This window comes from Taeniopygia guttata, chromosome 13 (assembly GCF_048771995.1).
Source record: "Taeniopygia guttata chromosome 13, bTaeGut7.mat, whole genome shotgun sequence".
In the NCBI taxonomy this organism is placed as follows: domain Eukaryota; kingdom Metazoa; phylum Chordata; class Aves; order Passeriformes; family Estrildidae; genus Taeniopygia; species Taeniopygia guttata.
Window position 1 is genome coordinate 15515001 of NC_133038.1, and position 18795 is coordinate 15533795.

At 54.2% G+C, this 18795-nt stretch overlaps 1 long non-coding RNA gene and 1 pseudogene across 1 annotated transcript in view; one reads left to right on the forward strand and one right to left on the reverse strand.

Annotated features, from left to right (window-relative positions):
- Window positions 1-7542, reverse strand: part of LOC140685012 (uncharacterized) — a 13788-nt gene extending 6246 nt beyond the window's left edge. The window contains exon 1 of the long non-coding RNA XR_012058114.1: window positions 7405-7542. This is a non-coding gene — a long non-coding RNA (uncharacterized lncRNA). The remainder of the gene's footprint in view (window positions 1-7404) is intronic.
- Window positions 7543-8017: 475 nt separating this feature from the next.
- Window positions 8018-13829, forward strand: LOC140685011 (protocadherin alpha-6 pseudogene; annotated as a pseudogene).
- The last annotated feature ends 4966 nt before the right edge of the window (window positions 13830-18795 follow it).

Genomic DNA, 18795 nt, shown 5'->3' on the forward strand with positions numbered 1-18795 from the left:
TTTTTATTGTAAAAACAAGGAAGAAGGATGGACAAAGCATTAAAACCTCGATTTAAAAGCTACTATCTGACCAGGAAACCTGTACCAGTGTTGGAATTTCCCTGCACTTCCTTTCTGATGGACATTTCAGGGAACCTGAGGTATTAGGGGAACCTCTGGATAAGAAATGAAATTGCTGTGGGTTCTGAGTGCAAGGTATTAGAGGGATTCTGCCAAGAGCTCAGTCTCTGCCAGCCCACAACCCCCCTTTGCATCCTCTTCTCTGGCCATCTTAGCAACCCCTCAGCTTTTATACCCTGATTTCCCTTTCCATCACTTCATGCCACTCTTCCCTCTTGCTGTAGAGCAAGGATGAAGGAACTATTTTTCCTGCAACCACATCATTCTCTGACTTTATTTACAGAGGCTGGAATGAGGAAAACTCCCCCCTGCACTAAATCTGTTTGGCTTGGTGAAGGCAAGGAAGTGGAATTATATTGCAAATGTCAAGGGCTATGAAAAATGTAACAGACTTTAATATTCTTCTGCTGTTATTGCCGAGTGTCTCTCACCTGCATTCACAGAAAGTGAAGTGCCTTTTACCACTGAGCAGAAGTGATTGCCTATTTTTATTTTAAAGCTACACTGTGGCATGTGTCCTAATAATAAATTCATTTTCCCTCCAAACTCTCTCTTTAGCAATTAACCTTCAGCCTCAAGACTTAATTTTAGCCTTGAGCCTTTAGGGTTAACCCCTGCCTCAGGCTCCAGTGAACTCCAGCCCCAAATATCCTCTTACCTATGTCTTAAAAGTGGGTTCTGCATTCCTAATTAAAATCACAGCCCCTACCTTCCTTGATACCTGATGGTAGCTGGTGCTGAGCCAGGCACTTGGATGCTGCTTTGAAGATGTAAAACATTAACTGTGCCTCTCTCCATAGCTCACTTTCCCGTGGGGTTGTGTTTCAAGGTAAGTGGTTTGCATAAGATCCCTCAGAGACCTGCGTTTAGTTTATTCAGTAGGATAAACAACCTGCTGCTTTTGTGCTTCTCCTACAGAGCAAAGAAAAGCCCATTTTATACATTAAAATTGAACACAGCATTGCTGAAAGGTCTGTGATGGCTTTTTCTGGAGCTCAGAGCATTTTATCTTGCTCTGGGAGGGGTCTCACAGGACATAAGCCCTGTATATCTCATTGTACATCCTCCCCTTAAATTACAAATACTCCTCTCTTCAGACCTTGTGTTCATGAGGGAGAAGAGGTTACCAGCTCTCAGCTCTCCCTGTCTCACTGACCGAAGTGCCCAAGGCTGGGGGAGTTCGTGTCGAGCGTTTTTTCATGATGATGTTTTTATTTCACCTGGATACAGCAATCCCCACAGCCCCGGGAGGGGGAACCTGGCTCTTCGCAGCCCAGTTAGCACAGCTCTTGGAATTAAAGGGCGTAAGTCCCTGATGTTTTAGTGGGAATCACGACCTGTGCAAGACACCGGCGAGCCGGGCACCAGCAGCACCGGAGGGCCCTGTCCGTGCAGCACCGGGGGGATGCGGGGCGGGCCCGGCAGCACAGAACCGCGGTTCTCCCGGGCACGGGGCTGGCACGCCCGAACCAAGGCTGGCATCAGGCCTCGTTGAGTTATCAGACACTTACACCCTGAATTAGCACGGGGACACACACACAAGGATGTCACCCTTTCCCTCCTGGTGGGGTCGGTGCTGGTAAGGCACAAAGAGGAACGGTGGAAGATAAACGAGCAGCTCCCCCCCGCCGGGATTTGAGCAATCAGGAAATATAATCTGAGCTGGAAAATGCCCGAGCATCTGTTGGGTTATTAATAAATTGTATGCAATCTGTCCGGGATGAAGCTCGGGACGGAGGGGAACCATCTGCTCCCGAGCGGCAGCTCTAATGGTGTCTGGGGAATGAATTTTGCAAATGGGAAAAAAGCAATGGGATCGGCCAGCCGGGCTCCCGGCGTGCCCGGACTCCTCACGGCTTTTCCAGGAGGGACAACGCGGAGCTTCCCTCACCTCCGGGACAGGACCCAGAGAAGGGGGATTCAGGCCCAGCGTGGGTGTTCCTCATCATCTCTGCAAGCCTCGTAGGCTCGGCCAGCTCCCTGGGAAGTCAGGCTCTTTCTCGAGATCCTTTCCAGGGTCCTGCCCCAGAGGAACCCCGCTCCCACGGGCTGTCTTGTGTCCCCAGCCCTGGGCGCGACCCTGACCTCGCCCGCTTTTCCTCTGGGTCAGTGCTAATTGCCGCCCATAAATATTGCTCTCCACGTTTTATCCTCCACCTGTAAGGGCGCCCCACGAGTTTTCTCGGAGATTTTTCAGCTCAGCTCCTCCCAGCGCTGAGCAGCGAAGGAGCGAGCAGGGCAGAACCCCTTCAGCCCACGGCCAGGGCTCGGGGCCGGCTGTCTCCCGGGAAAACGGGGACTCCGTGAGCGACTGACAGTGTCCGGATGTCACTGATGTTAACTGAGCAAGGCTGGGAGAGTGGCGCGGTTATCGCATGAGCGCTCATCGCTGAATAAGCAACCAAAATCTTTTTGCTGAAGGACATCTCCGCCTGCCCAGAGTCCCTGTGGGCAGCCGTGCCTTCCCTTAGAGGGAGAATCCAGGAGGGGCCAGCAGGCAGGCACCACTAAAACTCTCAACACGTGAGAAAATCCTGGCTCACACAAACCCCACACAGCGGAACTCCAGCTGAAATAAAGGATGCTTGAGGACGACACCTCGAGCGACGGGAGAGAGAGGGACAGCGAGGGAAGAGCCGCTGCCAGCGGGGGATGAGCGAGAGCCCGGACCCGTTCGGGCGAGGGCTCCATCTCCGGCCAGCGACGCCGCCCCTGAGCCGCCGCCGCGGTTGGAATGAACTGCCGGGAACTTCCGGCGGGGCGGGGCGGACGACGGAAGCGGAGGGAGGCGGAGAGAGGCGGAGGGAAGCGGGCTCCACCCACTCCTCGGGCCTGAGGGGCTCCGTGCGCCCCCGGGAGGGACGCAGTGCCTGGGGAGTGGCTTGGCAGTGGCTGTTATTGTTTTTACTATTAATAATTTTTTTTTTTGTATATTTTATTAACGCGCTTTCCGAGTGGTGCCGCTCTTCTCTTCCTGCGGATTGAGGCATCCGGCCGAGCCGGGAGCTGGGCCTCTGCGGAATGAAGGAGCTGACAAGGCGCTGGGTCCCCGGGAGAGCGGGACAGCTCAGGGCCCACCGCGGGTCCGGTCACCGGCATCGCCAGCAGCTTGCCGAAGGTCGGGACTTCAGCTGTGTCAGATCCCGGAGACAGAGGGGGAAGGGGCCGGGTTTGGTGTCCGTGCCCCGCTCTCTGCGCCTGACCCCTTCTATTCGGTGACTGCTGCAGGTGATGAGCAGAAGCGAAGACTAAACGCCGCGGCGTGGGTGCTCCAGCCGCTGAGCCATCACGGCATCTCCTTCCTCGTCCCCCGCTCGTATTGTCCAGGGAGGAATGCCTCGCTGAAAGACCGATGGGTGCCTGTGAGCAGTTCTTTTCTCGGTGCTTAGGGTACTCTTGCATGATAGAAGAGCTTTCGGCCTCAGGAGGCTTTGAAATCAGACCCGGCTTTTCTCTGCGCTGCTCTAACCGCTGAACTGCGCCAAAGAGGTGAGAATGACACAAAGACAAATCCCACGATGCGAGTTCGGGACTCGTCTGCCCTTCTGGAGGGAATGGGCTTTTCTTTTCGGATCCTCGTCGACGGAGACAGTCGCCCTGAGGCGGCCGATGTGGAGCTGCTGTGTGGTACTTTCCATCCTGGGATGGTGGGGCTGGAAGGTTCTTTCCATCCTGTGTGGCGGGAGCGATTCTGCCAGAGCTGCAGCTTCTCCTTCTCTTGCCAATTCTCCGTGCCTGGTCTCCAAGTGTAACTGGAGTAATGATCTAATTTCAGTGCGGGTCTAAACAGAGCATACCAAACACCCCTCGAAAAGTCTGTGTGTTTCTCCACTCGCTAAAGAACAATAGGAGAAGGACCTTTTGATTTGTGTTTGCCACTGGGCTGTACTTGCTTTTCTAAGAGTGCAGTCCATGAGCTCTGAACTTGGGGTGTAGAAACACGTGGTTATTATTTTTCAAGACTTTAACCGGCTCTCATCCATTCCTGCCAAATGAAGGAGGCTCAAAGTAACGCTCAGGCACTTGATGGGCTTTCAGGATGTTAAGATTAGTCGTTTATACTGATTTTTTCCTACAGATCCTCACTGTGGATCACCACTCCGCACGTCTTGCTGCTTAGTCAGAAGCGCTGAGAATGCTCTGAGGCTGACCAAAGCTGAAATAGCTAAACCAAGCCTTCCACCAACTCGTGTGCTTTTTGCATTTCTGCTTTTTCTTATGACCTTTGTGGGTTCCCCTTATAGGTGCAGGGGGTATAAAAGGCATCTATGGTAGTAATGCAACGCTGCAGTGCCTAAGGATTCTCCAATATCACCCCCTACCCCACTGCTACTCAGGTAGTAGCTGGATTTCATCAGTGTGAGAATCCCGCATGGACTGGATCCGATTAATCAAGAAACAACTCTTCCTGTAGATGATCTTGGAGTCTTTGACTCTGTCTTCGAGTTTAGAAACATTTTTATTTCCATCTAAGCTCAGCTATTTGGCTTATATGGTTGTGGAACCATTTAGTGAAGCTGCTACTTGATGGATATGAAAATTATACAGACAGGTGTTCAGACCAAAATAAAAAAGGACACCGGGTCCTATGTCCTCGACGTCAGTGCTTGTCACCTCATTAACAGCTGTTTTACTGATTTAAAATATCCTGCTACATTTAACATACAGCAGTCCTAACTTAGTACGGCTCTTAAGATACTTGTAGATCAAATTTGCTGACATCGACATTACATTTTCACCTCCATGAACACGGCATGAAATACCTCTCCAGAGAAGACCTACTTATTCCAGGTAAGTGAATTAATTTAGCCAACAGATAAGTAGGGGGAAAACCCTCAATCAACTGAAACAAACTCACCACAAAAATAAAAACAAAACCAACGGAACAAACAAAAACCCAAAACATAACCAGACTAAAAACCCAAACAAACAAAAAAGAAACCCTAACCAAAAAACAAAATCTGTCCTGCTTAAACACCTCTTGTCCTGGATTCACATGGAGCAAACATGATTGATTTGTTGATAGAAGATCATCCCCAGCATCTCTTCCCATCCGTGAGTCAAGACAGTGACCTCTACCCGAACTACTCTATTTCCTTTTGCTACAGAGATTAAAACAAACTGCCAGAAAATTCCAGGAAATTCATGAGTTTGTGAACATGTCTCCAGATCAACCTGACAAAAATTATGTTGTGCAGGATTTTCTTGCCAGTCCTCTGTTATGCAATAGGATCAATTCTGTTGCCTGCACCTGGAAGAAGTTAACAAATGCTGTTCTACTTGATAGATTTGCCTGTGTCTGTTTACCTGGTGAGTGTGAATCTGCAAACCTAGTCTAAGGAAGAGTAGAACAAAATTCGCGTGGGTATTAGGAATGAGAAAATTATGTGCTAATGGATTTAATAAACTCAAGTCCTCGGTGGCAGCAGTGCCTGCCCGAGGCTCCTTTTGCTGTTTACCGTGGGCTGCTCCCCTCGACAGAAGCACTGGAGAGGAGGACCACTCTTTATCTTCAAAGCCTAGTTCCACCAGGATTTGGGATATGAAATATAAATGGTCTGAATGCCTTCCTCGAGGAGAAAACCCTGTTGCTGGTTGTGATACAAAAATACAGGTAAGTTACAAAGACAGAGTAGGAAGAATTCATCTTTGCATTGATGGCATAGGCCAGACAAAAATGGCATCAGGGATGGATCTGGAATCAAGACATCATTTATGCCCACAGAAAGCCTGACTGCCCACAGCAGCAAGTTTCCATATGAACTGGAGGCACTGCGAAGATCAATAAAGCAGGAACACAAGCAGGTCAGTAGCACAATCATATTTAACAATGTTTTGAGCCTTGGTTTGTGTGCAGAAGCTACAGATGTAGCAGCAGAAGTTATTCCTGTCCTTGGTGCTCCTTAGGGAGGTGCTGTGGCCGCGGGGCCGCTGCCTGCAGGGCCGGGGCAGGTGCTGAATGTGAACGAGGGCGGGCAGAGCTGTGTGGGCATGCGAACGATAGTGCCCTGAGGCTTCAATTAGTGGTAGGATATGTTCCCACGGCTACGAAATCGGCTTTACCGGCATGGAGAAAGGGAGACTGTACATATTTTTCTTATTTTTATTTTATTTTCTCCCCCCGCCCCATTAATGAGGAATGTTGTTGTGGTGGGGCAATGTCTGCGTACTGTGGCAGTGATCCTTTCCTCTGAGTGATACGGCATAGAGATTGGGGAATTGTTACAGGGATGCTGAATTTGATTAGGGAAGAGTCTTCCCTGATGAAAGGAATGCTTTGTAGCACGTGGGCTGTGTCGTTGGTGACAAACTGCAGAACGTCCGCCTAGCTGGAGATCTCTGCCCCTGCATAAAGAGGTTCTTGCTCTATCCTGGCAGAACTTGTTTGCCAGAATGGAGAAGCAAGAGCTTGTCATCATCATGCAGGTGGAAAAGGAGGCTGCGAGACAGCTCTTCATCGAGCTGTATGAATAGCGTACAAGAGCTGTGGTGGTCCCGTGCTTTTTCAACGGTCTTGGAGGATTGGTGTGCTGGGCTTTGATGGGTTTGAATCTCCGAAGGAAATATTCAAACAATCTCCTGGGGTTTTGGTGTAATCAAAACCTTTTGCACAGATGTTGAAATATCAGGGTTTTGGGCTACTCTTGTCAGAGTGAGGTGGATTCTCTTCATTGAGATAAGGGGTTCAGGGGTGTGTCCGTCTTCCAAAAGGGGAGGGAATCGATGGAGAAGGGACAATATGTCTGTCTTGCATAAATTGCAGAAAAGCAGGAAGCTTGTTCCTCATCTGGAGAGATGAAAGTCGGCAGGAAAGAGGAAGGGGACTCTTGCCAAAAGACAAGTCCACACTCCATGTCGAGAGTGATGTGATCATACGAAAAATTAGTTAAAGAGACAAAGTGGAGGAGAGGAGAGGAGAGGAGAAGAGAGGAGACTGTGACAAAGAGGAGAAGGAAGAAACAATGCAGAAATAAACGAGAAGTGGAGAAATAAATGGAAAGAGAGAAAACTGAAGAAACCATATCCTATTTTAGTGACATGTCATTGACGGTATCACTGCACACAAAAAGAAAATAAGGTGAGAAATTAAGAAAGAAAGGAGGGAAAAAAGATTACAAAGAAAAGAAAATAGGGTGAAGCCCTAAATTACAATTGCACACCAAGTATATAGCAGAAGAATACAGGAATAAAGGAGAAAGCGAAGAAGAAATATATATCCGTAAATTAGCAAAGAAGAAAGGACGGAGAGAAACAGACGAGGTGACCAACACGCACCGAAATTACCTCTAGATGTGGTCCCTAAAAACGTCAGGCTTGCGGAGAGCACCGCGTCCGGCGCTGATGTCCGTAATTAGTGATGATCGTTCCTGTTTGATGATGTCCACCGCGGCGCCGGAGGCAACGAACGATCTACCAGGAAGGCTAAGGAAGAGAGAAGGATTGAAAAATAAGGGAATGAGGAATAGACGATAGGGCATGACAACGCAAGGATGAAAATGACAACAAAGAGAAGAAAGGAGAAGTAAAAAAGAAACAAAATAGAAAAGGCAACTGGAAAACTGGACCAGGCTAAGGAAGGAAGACAAGGCAAGAAAGAAAGAAGGAGGAAAGGCAAAAGAAGCAAAGAAATAGAGAAATAAATTCGACCACAGTAGAAAAACCAACAGAGCAGACGTCCATGACGGAGCGGAGGCACAGGCTCTGTGTCGGGGCGTGTGAGGCGGCGGAGCAGCGCACGGTGTCGCTGCAGGCTCAGGAACGGCGTGTGGGCGGCTCCGCCCCGGTGCGGCGGAGAGCCCGGCTGTGAGCGCGGGGGGGCGGCGCGGGCCGGGCAGCAGAGCCGGTGCGACTGGGCGGCGGCGGGGAGCCGTGCGGGGCCCGGGCCGGGGCCGGCAGGCAGAGCGGCGGGCAGAGCGGCGGCGGTAGGGATGGAGGAGCGCTGTTGCGCGGCGGTGATGCGGGTGCTGGTGCTGCAGGCGGCCTGGGCGCTGGCGGGCGGGCAGGTGCGCTACTCGGTGCCGGAGGAAGCCAAGGCCGGCACGGTGGTGGGCCGTCTGGCGCAGGACCTAGGCCTGGAGGCGGGCGAGGCGGAGGCGCGGCGGCTGCGGCTGGTGGCGCAGGGTCGGCGGGCGAGCGTGGAGGTGAGCGGGGCGAGCGGCGCGCTGCTGGTGAGCTCGCGGCTCGACCGGGAGGAGCTGTGCGGCAAGAGCGCGCCGTGCGCGCTGCGCCTGGAGGTGCTGCTGGAGCGGCCGCTGCGCGTCTTCCATGTGGAGCTGGAGGTCACCGACATCAACGACAATGCCCCCATCTTCCCCGCCGCCCGCAAAAACCTCAGCATCGCGGAATTTTCTGTGCCGGGGTCTCGTTTCCCGCTGGAGGGCGCGTCGGATGCGGATATCGGAGCGAACGCGCAGCTTTCCTATACACTCAGCCCCAGCGAGTATTTCTCTCTGGACTTACAAAAAACGGAGGAGGACGGTGAGTCCTTATTTCTGGTGCTCAGGAAATCTCTGGACCGCGAGACGATTCCCGTTCACCGGTTGGTGCTGACGGCGACTGACGCTGGCCGGCCGTCTCTGACAGGGACAATGGAGCTGGTGATCTCGGTGCTGGACGTGAATGACAACGCGCCCCAGTTCAACCAGTCGGTGTATAAAGTGCAGCTGCCAGAGAGCGCAGAACGCGGCGCATTGGTCATCAGACTAAATGCCACGGATCTGGATGATGGGGTGAACAGTAATATTTCCTATTCGCTACAGACTCTGTCCCCGCAGAATGGAAGAGACGTTTTCAGAATTGACAAAAATAGCGGAGAGATCCGTCTTACGGGTGACTTAGACTTCGAGGATGTAAGTCTCTATCGGCTACAAGTGGACGCAACTGATAAAGGGACACCCCCGCTGTCGGGTCACTGCAAGGTGGTGCTGGAGGTGGTGGACGTGAACGACAACGCGCCGGAGGTGTGGGTGACGTCGCTGTCGGTGCCGGTGTCGGAGGACGCGTCGGTGGGGACGGTGGTGGCCCTGCTGAGCGTGTCGGACCGGGACTCGGGGGAGAACGGTCGCGTGCGGTGCTGGGTGTGGCCGGCGTCGCCGTTCGGTCTGGAGGCGACGTTCGCGGGCTCGTACTCGCTGGTGCTGCGCGAGGCGCTGGACCGGGAGCGGGTGTCGGAGTACGAGGTGGAGGTGCGTGCGGAGGACGGCGGGGCGCCGGCGCTGGGCGCCCGTCGCGGGCTGCGGGTGCCGGTGTCGGACGTGAACGACAACGCGCCCGCGTTCGCGCAGGCCGTGTACACGGTGCTGGCGCGGGAGAACAACGCGGCGGGCGCGGAGCTGGCGCGGCTGTGGGCGCGGGACCCGGACGAGGCGGGCAACGGGCGCGTCAGCTACTCGGTGTGGGAGGGCGGCGCGGGCGGCGGCGGCGGGTGGCGGGCGGCATCGAGCTACGTGTCGGTGGACGCGGAGAGCGGGCGTCTGTGGGCGCTGCAGCCGCTGGACTACGAGGAGCTGCAGGTGCTGCAGTTCGAGGTGCGCGCGGTGGACGCGGGGGAGCCGCCGCTGTGGGGCAACGCCACGGTGCAGCTCTTCGTGCTGGACGAGAACGACAACGCGCCGGCGCTGCTGCCGCCCGCGGGCCCGGCACCGGAGGCGGGCGCCGCGGCGGCCGAGGCGGCGGGGGCGGGGGCGGTCTCGGTGTGGGAGCCCGGCACGCTGTGGGCGTGGGCGGCGTGGGGGGCGCCGGCGGGGCAGGTGGTGGCGAAGATTCGCGCCGTGGACGCGGACTCGGGCTACAACGCGTGGCTGCGCTACGAGCTGTGGGAGCCGCGGGGCAAGGGCCCGTTCCGCGTGGGGCTCTACAGCGGCGAGGTGAGCACGGCGCGGGCGCTGGACGAGGCGGACGGGCCTCGGCAGAGGCTGCTGATCGTCGTGCGCGACCACGGCGAGCCGGCGCGCTCGGCCACGGCCACGCTCAGCGTGTCGCTGGTGGAGGCCGCCGAGGCGGCGCTGGCCGCGGCCGCGGGATCCTCGGCGTCGTCGTCGGTGTCGCGGTCGGCGGCGGGCGTGGAGCCGGGGCCCGGCGGCGCGGCGAGCGCGGCGACCAACGTGTGGCTGGTGGTGGCCATCTGCGCGGTGTCGAGCCTGTTCCTGCTGGCCGTGGTGCTGTACGTGGCGTCGCGCTGGGCGCCGCGGGCGGCCGTGCTCTCGGGGCCCGGGCCCACGACGCTCGTGTGCGCCAGCGAAGTGGGCAGCTGGTCGTACTCGCAGCGCCACAGCCGCAGCCTGTGCGTGGCGGACGGCGCGGCCAAGAGCGACCTCATGGTTTTCAGCCCCAACTTCCCTCCGCCGCCGCCCGGCCCCGCGCCCAAGGACACGCAGCCGGAGCCCTCGGCGCTCCTCGACACGGTCAGTGCCAATACCTTGCTCATCTCTACATATTGTCTCCCTTTTCTGCACCTTCTGTTCTGTGTTCTGAGTAGTCGCTGCTGAGATCCAGACCAAATTACCGAGGGCGGTGGGTGCTTGACGGGTGATTAAGGAATTAAAGACACCTTTGCATCTCTCGGCGGGTCCTCCCGGAGCCCCAGAACTCCTGCTGTTGGGAGGGGAAGGCTTGCTAGAGAAAAAGTTGTAGTGGTACCCCTGTGATATTACAGTCCGCAGCTGAGGTTTGCTGATGTTGATATGAATTGTTTTCCTCTAAAATGGAATCCCTTCTCTAAGGAGTCAGCTTTGCAGACAGCACTCTTGCTTTCTGGTTCGTAGTGTTTTCTCCCGGGTTCAGTATAGGAGCGGAAAAGAAGGAAGCTGTGCGGGTAACGGACCCCCAGACACTCCGTACTGCCTTTGCAGAATGCTGATTTTGATGGTATCACCTGTGGTTTATTCTTTGTCCTCATCCTCTGTCATTTTCCTCTACGAGAGATGTGGGGACAGCCGACGTTTTGGACTTGTGGTCTAATGTATTTTCAACTGGCAGGGAGTAATTTTTCCATTTTGGTTGGTCCAACAGAGTCATTGTGAAAACTGGGATGGTGTTCTGGAGCAGTGGGAAGACTTATCTGAGAGAACTGGACATAATTTGTAGGACCATGGTCCACGACAGCAGAAGAGATGAATAGGAGATGTGAGATGATGCCTTTTTCTTGAGAAGTAATGTTACAAAGTGAGGAATGGAGCATCCCTTGGAGGAGGCAGGATTGTCACGGAGTGTTTCTGCCCAGGATTCTTTCCCAAGTTCCAAGGGTCTGATGTTGGAGGCCTGGACCTTGAGATAAAACGTGGTATTGAAATAGCCACAGAGTCCTTTGAGGTTATGAATATCTCCCGTCAGAGACAGTCCCTTGTGCTGCCTCTGGCCTGACATGTGGCATGTGCTCGGTGACAGTTGGTAACATGCAGAGTGATGAACATTTTTGCTGCTGTTTTGGGAGTGTTGTTTTGGGAGGGTGGCGCTACAAACTGCTTTCCATGTGTATCGTGGAGCATTTATAGCAGCTTCCACAGCTCTTGCCATGGTGGATCTGTGCTCCTCTTCAGAGATGATATTTAAGGGCATTTAAAGGGGCGAGTGCAATCTTGTTGTGCTTTTCTTCCACTTCTTGCACTCTAGCACAGTCAGTCTGGGTAGAGATGATGTGTCCTGTAATCACACATGGCTTATTCTGGTGTCTGGATGCACACACCATACCTCCTCATCTACGGAGCAACCCAGCTCTGGTTTTTTATTGTAGAAATTCTTCCACCAGTTGACGTTTCGACTGGGTTTGTGGTTCAGGTTTGGTGTCATTTGTGGGGGACTGGGATCAGTGTTGTTCATTACTCTAATTGCAGAACTTTTAAGAAGTCGGTTTATACTTGGAATTGCTGAAAAGGCACAAACAATCCTGGCATGTGGGAAACGTTAAAGACTCACAGAATGCATTTGCAGCACTCTGTATATTCCTTGTGGCAGGCATGGGATAAGGGAAGGATTTGAATACATCCTTGGGGAGGAAATGAAGAATGTCTGTTTAGCTGTGGAGGTTGCAGTTCCCAGGGTGAAAAATACAGGATTACAGTAGAATACTTCAGGAATGGTTTTACCACACAGTTCTGCTTTCCTGGGATCCTCAGGTTACACAGAAGTTCTGCATAATTTCGGGCACAGTCGTTCTCTGTGATATTGCTGTTAGAGAAAACATCTACCCAGTATGCCTTTAATTACTTGGGTTTGGTGCGGAATATTGTTGGTCAAAGAGAACCTTTTGGAGTTTGGATCATGCTGCCGAGCCTTCCCTGACTCTTTCCCTCATTGCCTCTCTGCTCTTTGTCTTGCTAGATGAGTCGTGGTACTCAAGATGTTGCCAAAATTTGCATTTCAGTACAGGAGAATGGGACTTTTTAGAATTCTCTTCTGTGTCAAAATGCACATGCTTTTATTTTGCTGAGTTTGTTTGTTGCTGTGTTTCCTTCCTGTCTCTCATTGGCAACGTGGCAGATATTTGGGGCATTCTCCATCAGTGCAGGGGATGCCTAGTCCTGTCTTCCAAGACTTTACTTTGAGAGAATTTCTGTACCTTACAGGTCTGCTTCTTTTTTCCCCTAGAAATGTGTAATGGACACTGAAGGCTGTCCAGTTTCTGTGGAACATAAGTGATATTTTTCTGTCCAGCCTCCCCAGAAACACTGATAATGCTAAGCATAATTATATTTTAAAATAAACTTCCCTGCCCCAAAAAATATTTATTTGCTGAAGAAGGAACTAGAAGAGGTAAGTCCTAGACCGAATGTGGATGTTCCTGAGATTGGTGTGCTTTAGTTCCTGTTCAGTTGTGGCATCTTTTTGTTGAATCAGCAGAATTCACCCTATTGGAGCTACAGAGCAGCTGTTACCTGCTCTCATTCCTTTTCTGATGCTTCCAGGCACAGCCTGAGTGGGTGACAGCAGGTGGGAATGGAGGAGGGACCAAAATTCTTTTCACTAAACAATGTGTAGGAGGTCAAGGGAGTGTTCTTAGCAGCATTATTGTGGTGTTATCTTCGTGGCTTTTGTTGGCTGTGTGACAAGTGGAACATTCTAAGGTGAATAAGAGAGTTTCCGTGGGGCCTCGTACAAACCAAGGTTCTTGGTGTGTTGTCTAGGCAGCAAGAGCCTTCCAGGAAGGAAGAGAACTTTGAACATGCAAGAGGAAAGTGACTCAGGAGGTTCGTGATGAGTCCTCAGGAGCTGTGGTTGCCCAGTGCTTCTTCAGGTCTTGAAGGAGGGTTGTCATATTGGGCTGTGATAGGTTTGAGTTCCTGATTGAGAAAATTCCTTAATTTCTTTGAACCCTTTCAGGCCTTTATGCACAGGTATACCAATAATTGTGGGCTCAGCTTCTGTGTCAGAGAGTGGTGGAACCTCTTTCGGTGTAGCAGAGCTGTTCTTTGCCCTCTGACTGTTTGCTGCGTTGTTGCTGGGTCCTTGAGAGCACTGGAGGCTGAAGAGTGTGTCCCCTTTCCTGGAGCGAGGGGAAGCTGGAGGTGCACGGACAGCAAGTGTGTTGCTCCCTGTCCACATGAACAAGAGGTGTAGGGAAGAGAAATGAGACCCTGGCCCCAAGGGCGTGTCCGTGGTGCGTGGAAGGGGTGCTCTAGGTATTTTTAAAGGATTTTGTTGAAGGAAAGAATGTCCAGAAGATGTAAATTGGAAGTAGAAGACTCCAGGGGAGGCAAGCACAAGAAAGGAGGTGAGATGTAGAAGGAAAAGTTGAGGTTTATATTTTTTTAAAAACCCCAGCTAAACAAGGAGGTACATGAAGGAGTCGGGTAAAAGAAGAAAAAAGAGAGATATTCCCAAACTAGATTGTGAGGATTTAGAAAATATTTTAGTGAAGGAAAAAAAAAATCAGGAGAGACAAGATGGAAACAGATGAGGAGGAGGGGAAAGAAATAAGAAAGGGCTAAGTAGGAATGAAAATACATAGAGAAAGAACAAGGAAAGAGAGGGAAAGAGGGTGAATGGAAGGGGAAAATACAAATAGCATAAAGAAAATAATAATAATAATAATAATAATAATAATAATAATAATAATAATAATAATAATAATAATAATAATAATAAAGTAAATAATGGACCAATGCAAATAAAAATAAAGCCAGAATGAAATGAAAGTAAGAAATGAAGGAAGAATGGAAATATAAAACAGAGGCTAGAGCTGACCCGCATACACCGAACTAACCAGCAGATCGACTGCAGTTGGTTCCTAACAGCCTCGGTTGGAGCAGCACAGCTCTCCAGCAATGATGTTCCCTAATTAGAGCTGATGGTTCCGTATTTGATGGTCTCTGCAGAGCCAGAGAAAACTGGCGTTCTTCCAGCGCAGCTAAAGAATACAGGAGAATGGAAGGAGATGGGAAAGGAGTGGAAAAAATGGAGAGTGGCACAGCGAGAACGAAAAAGAAGAGAGAGAATGAAGAAAGAGAAAAGAGTACCAAGTATAAAAGGAAAGAGAAACGAAACATGACCGAAAAGAAGGAATTGCAGGGAGCAAGACAAATGAAAAGGGCTGTGAAGAAAGAAGAAGAAGAAATGAAAGATGGCGTGGAACGAAAGAGTGAGATACAAGGGCAAAAAAAGTAGAGCGCGACAGCAAGACACGGCAGAAAACATACCCATCTCGGGTCGGCACCGCGGGTGCTGTGTCGGAGCGTGTGAGGCGGCGGAGCAGCGCACGGTGTCGCTGCAGGCTCAGGAACGGCGTGTGGGCGGCTCCGCCCCGGTGCGGCGGAGAGCCCGGCTGTGAGCGCGGGGGGGCGGCGCGGGCCGGGCAGCAGAGCCGGTGCGACCGGGCGGCGGCGGGGAGCCGTGCGGGGCCCGGGCCGGGGCCGGCAGGCAGAGCGGCGGGCAGAGCGGCGGCGGTAGGGATGGAGGAGCGCTGTTGCGCGGCGGTGATGCGGGTGCTGGTGCTGCAGGCGGCCTGGGCGCTGGCGGGCGGGCAGGTGCGCTACTCGGTGCCGGAGGAAGCCAAGGCCGGCACGGTGGTGGGCCGTCTGGCGCAGGACCTGGGCCTGGAGGCGGGCGAGGCGGAGGCGCGGCGGCTGCGGCTGGTGGCGCAGGGTCGGCGGGCGAGCGTGGAGGTGAGCGGGGCGAGCGGCGCGCTGCTGGTGAGCTCGCGGCTCGACCGGGAGGAGCTGTGCGGCAAGAGCGCGCCGTGCGCGCTGCGCCTGGAGGTGCTGCTGGAGCGGCCGCTGCGCGTCTTCCATGTGGAGCTGGAGGTCACCGACATCAACGACAATGCTCCCATCTTCCCCGCCGCCCGCAAAAACCTCAGCATCGCGGAATCCTCTGTGCCGGGGTCTCGTTTCCCGCTGGAGGGCGCGTCGGATGCGGATATCGGAGCGAATGCGCAGCTCTCCTACGCACTCAGCCCCAGCGAGCATTTCGGTTTGGAAGTGAAATCCAAAGATGAAAACAAAATATACGTAGTTCTTGTTTTAACGAAATCTCTGGACCGCGAGACGATTCCCGTTCACAGGTTGGTGCTGACAGCCAGTGATGGGGGCCGGCCGTCTCTGACGGGGACAATGGAGTTGGTGATCTCGGTGCTGGATGCAAATGACAACGCGCCCGAGTTCAACCAGTCAGTATATAAAGTACAGCTGCCGGAAAATACGGCCCCGGGAACTGTGTTTTTCCAGGTAACGGCGACAGACAAAGATGAGGGAATTAATCGAGAGATATATTATTCTTTTAGCGACGCGATTCCTGCCAAAATTCAGGACCTTTTCAAAATTGACGAAAAATCGGGGGAAGTAAGGACTGCAGGGGAGCTGGATTTCGAGGACACTCAGTCATATGACCTGGAGATCGAAGCGAGAGATCGAGGCTGGCCCCCACTGTCGGGTCACTGCCGAGTGGAGCTGGAGGTGGTGGACGTGAACGACAACGCGCCGGAGATGTGGGTGACGTCGCTGTCGGTGCCGGTGTCGGAGGACGCGTCGGTGGGGACGGTGGTGGCCCTGCTGAGCGTGTCGGACCGGGACTCGGGGGAGAACGGTCGCGTGCGGTGCTGGGTGTGGCCGGCGTCGCCGTTCGGTCTGGAGGCGACGTTCGCGGGCTCGTACTCGCTGGTGCTGCGCGAGGCGCTGGACCGGGAGCGGGTGTCGGAGTACGAGGTGGAGGTGCGTGCGGAGGACGGCGGGGCGCCGGCGCTGGGCGCCCGGCGCGGGCTGCGGTTGCCGGTGTCGGACGTGAACGACAACGCGCCCGCGTTCGCGCAGGCCGTGTACACGGTGCTGGCGCGGGAGAACAACGCGGCGGGCGCGGAGCTGGCGCGGCTGTGGGCGCGGGACCCGGACGAGGCGGGCAACGGGCGCGTCAGCTACTCGGTGTGGGAGGGCGGCGCGGGCGGCGGCGGCGGGTGGCGGGCGGCGTCGAGCTACGTGTCGGTGGACGCGGAGAGCGGGCGTCTGTGGGCGCTGCAGCCGCTGGACTACGAGGAGCTGCAGGTGCTGCAGTTCGAGGTGCGCGCGGTGGACGCGGGGGAGCCGCCGCTGTGGGGCAACGCCACGGTGCAGCTCTTCGTGCTGGACGAGAACGACAACGCGCCGGCGCTGCTGCCGCCCGCGGGCCCGGCACCGGAGGCGGGCGCCGCGGCGGCCGAGGCGGCGGCGGCGGGGGCGGTCTCGGTGTGGGAGGCGGGCACGCTGTGGGCGTGGGCGGCGTGGGGGGCGCCGGCGGGGCAGGTGGTGGCGAAGATCCGCGCCGTGGACGCGGACTCGGGCTACAACGCGTGGCTGCGCTACGAGCTGTGGGAGCCGCGGGGCAAGGGCCCGTTCCGCGTGGGGCTCTACAGCGGCGAGGTGAGCACGGCGCGGGCGCTGGACGAGGCGGACGGGCCTCGGCAGAGGCTGCTGATCGTCGTGCGCGACCACGGCGAGCCGGCGCGCTCGGCCACGGCCACGCTCAGCGTGTCGCTGGTGGAGGCCGCCGAGGCGGCGCTGGCCGCGGCCGCGGGATCCTCGGCGTCGTCGTCGGTGTCGCGGTCGGCGGCGGGCGTGGAGCCGGGGCCCGGCGGCGCGGCGAGCGCGGCGACCAACGTGTGGCTGGTGGTGGCCATCTGCGCGGTGTCGAGCCTGTTCCTGCTGGCCGTGGTGCTGTACGTGGCGTCGCGCTGGGCGCCGCGGGCGGCCGTGCTCTCGGGGCCCGGGCCCACGACGCTCGTGTGCGCCAGCGAAGTGGGCAGCTGGTCGTACTCGCAGCGCCACAGCCGCAGCCTGTGCGTGGCGGACGGCGCGGCCAAGAGCGACCTCATGGTTTTCAGCCCCAACTTCCCTCCGCCGCCGCCCGGCCCCGCGCCCAAGGACACGCAGCCGGAGCCCTCCGCTCTCCTCGACACGGTCAGTGCCAATACCTTGCTCGTGTCTCACCCGTAACCTACCCTTCCGTCCTGCTAGATGTGCAGGCTGTGCGGGAATCCAGGCTGCGTTCCCACAGCCCGCGGGCGGTGGGTGCTTGACGGGTGCTTAAGGATATCAATGGCTCCTTTGCGTCTGCCCTTCGGGGGAATATAGAATTATTGCCGCGCCCCGGAGCAGTTATGGGCCGCAGCTGTTCTGTGTGTAAACTCTTCTGTCCTAAAATGAAATCAGTGCAGATTCTGATGAGAGGCGTCCCAAGTAGTCCAGTTTGGAAACAGTCTTGCCTGGTTGTGTGTAGCATTTCCATCCTGCCTTGCTGAAGGAGTGTGAGACAGGGCAGCTGTGGTTCTGACAGTCCTCCCTATACCTCCATGGTACTACGTGCCACCTTATTGTCTTTGTTGGCTGATACCCTGTCTGTTTTATTTTGGATTGTTACTGAAACCTCTTTTCTTTCATTTCACTCTGCAAGAGATGTGATGCAGTGTGGGTATTTGGGCGTCAAGGAAACATCTTTTCTAGTTGGTTCCTCCACGAGAGTCATTAAGGATGCGATAAAGGCAGTATAGAGTTTTTACTTTTTTCTTTTTCTTTTTCTTTTTTTTTCTTTTTCTTAATTTTTTTTTTAAGGTATCTTCTTGATTTTCTTGGTAATATATGGGTTTAGGCAGCCGAGTGGCACCTAAAGTAAGTGTTGTAAGGGAAAATTTGTTTCTCGTCCTGCTGCCCAGTCCCCCACGTTGTGGATTTGTGTTTCCATTCAAAGAAGTGTCGTGGAATATACTGGCTAGTTTAGTTTTGCCCTTTCCAAATTTGTATGGACAGCCACATAGTTTCAAAAGCCTTGGGGCAATATTCTTCTCTGCAACAAAGAAAGAAATATCAACCCCCAAGCCCCAAATTTCCCCACCAAATCTCAAATAACATTCCTGTATACTGTCAGGGTTGCATGTGACACTTGAATGCTCCTCCACATTTCCATTTCTCTCTCAGAGCATGACATCAGTGCTATTCCCGTTTAGAGATGTCTTGACGTCACCTTTGGAAAAAAATATTGTTACCAGGTCATGTTTACTTCCAAAATGGTTACAACATTGCAAAACATGACATGTCATCTGCAGAAAATGTGCTGTCGGTCTTGCACATGATACTGTCTGTCAGTATTTTGCAGTACTGTCGTTGCTGAGACGGATAAGTAAACTTTAAATGGGCCTTGAGAGGGAAGTGAATCTGTGGCCTGCGGTCCTGGGTGGGGACTGACCATTTCCTGGTGTGGGGGTGACCTTGAGCAGTG